The following is a 2,083-nucleotide window of genomic DNA, read 5'->3' as shown; positions in this document are numbered from 1 at the left end:
AAGTATGAGAGATGAAGTTTGATCATCCTAGCCTCCAAGGAGCACTCTGGATGCACGTCTTCCAACACAGATCTGTTTGTTCTTTTGGCAGCCTATGGCACTTTCAATATTCTCCAACACTGTAATTCGATAGCATCAATCCTTCTATGGTCTTCCTTATTCACTGTCCAGCTTTCGCATGCATATGAGGTTACTGAAAATACGATGGCTTGGGTCAGGTGCACGTTAGTCTTCAAGCTGACATCTTTGCTCTTCAATATTTTAAAAAAGTCTTGTGCAGCAGATTTTCCTAAAGCAATATGTCATTTGATTTCTTGACTGCTGCTTTCATGAGTGTTGATGGTTGATCATGAAGAATGAAGCCCTTGAAAACTTCAATCTTTTCTCCGTTGATAAGAATGTTGTTTATTGTATCCTTGAAAGGGAAAAAAACAACCCGGCGCCGCTCATCAACCACACCGCACACCAGATGGCCCGTTTAGAGACTTTTATTCAGGGGGAGAAAGAGGAAGGTGACCTCTGCTAGAGAGAGAAGGCAGGAGGCAAAAGAGAAGAGAGTCAATGGGAAGTTGAGTGATCTTATATGGGTTCAACAGGAAGGGAGTGGTCATTGCTGGGGTGATTTAGCTCTGGCCTATCAAAAGTCATGTTGCCCTTTAAACTACACGCTTTGTAGCTTAGGGCGGGGAAACAAACCTAAGATTACAAAATGGACTTGAAGGGAGGGGAGAGGGAAGAACCTGGAAGGTACAGCCTAACATGGCAGACCTGATATTGTAACAATCCTTATATCCTGCTTACCATATTTACAAGAAAAAACAACAACCACCTTGAGGCTGTGGGCCAGGCATTTGACTTCAAATTGCCAGATTGATGGTTCAAATCTGTGAACCACTCCTTGGGAGAAAGTTCTCGGACATCCTATGTGTAGGAATTAGCTTGATGACTATGGGTTTGGTTTAGGTTAGGTTAGGAAGTACATGTCTTTATGTCTGTCAACAGGACTTTATTAAGTACCAATTGTATTTCCAATTTTGAGCTATTTTAATTGCCTGTGGGTAAGGAAGATAGCCTAAGAACTAGAACATTTATGGTATATCTATTTCTCTTTTTGTTAAGAATTTACCTGGATAAAAGGCAGCAATATTTGTTCTCTTTTGTCAAAATATGATTCAACAACTTTTTATTGTGAATTGGCTAAAGGTTTTTGGACTAAATCAGTTTTCCACTTTACAATTCATACATGTTTTGTTTCATGTCATTGATTGCAGTCCTCATAATGTAACATATCCTTCCCCCACTTTTTTTTTTTTTTTGTAAACTTTTTTTTTTGAGGAGAGAATTTTCATTGATTTTAATTTTGAATTTTATACATGCATTTTATATTCAACAGCAGAAAAAGCAAAGCAAAAAATCACTGTGATGTGAATAAATTGAGACAAGCTGGCAACTTCAGGCACAGCATACAACAGGGCTTGAGGACATGTCACTTTAGGGGCCCTTGGTAATATTTTAACTGCTGTTAAAATAATAATTCTTAAATGTACTATGTTAATTTTAAATTAGAAAATAAGATATAAAAAATATATACGTATTTTTTGAAATGGGTCCATGAAGTCAAAGAAGCTAGTTGTTGTTACCTGCCATCCAACAAACTCCCACTCATGATGACCCCAGGAACAAGGGAATCAATTGTGAATTGTGACTCCCAAGCCCTGAGCTCATCTCTGTCTTTTGCAACTTGCCATCCACACAATCAGTAGGAAATCAGAGCATTGCCACACACAGGATTATCACTCGGTGATATTTGGAAGCAGATCTTCAGGCCTTTCTTCCTGTTCTTGTTATTGTTGTTAGGTGCCATCTAGTCAGTACCGATTCATAGCAACTCTATGCACAACAGAACGAAATACTGCCCAGTCCTGGACCAACCTCACAATTGTTGCCACGAGCCCATTGCTGCTGCAACTTTGCCAATCCATCTTGCTGAGAGTCTTCCTCTTTTTCTCTGACCCTCAACCTTACCAAACATTATATCCTTCTCCAGTGACTGGTCCCTTCCTGACAATATATCTGAAGTATG

Source organism: Chrysochloris asiatica, unplaced genomic scaffold, assembly GCF_000296735.1.
Source record: "Chrysochloris asiatica unplaced genomic scaffold, ChrAsi1.0 scaffold00169, whole genome shotgun sequence".
Taxonomy (NCBI): Eukaryota; Metazoa; Chordata; class Mammalia; order Afrosoricida; family Chrysochloridae; genus Chrysochloris; species Chrysochloris asiatica.
This window is presented reverse-complemented; position numbering follows the sequence as displayed.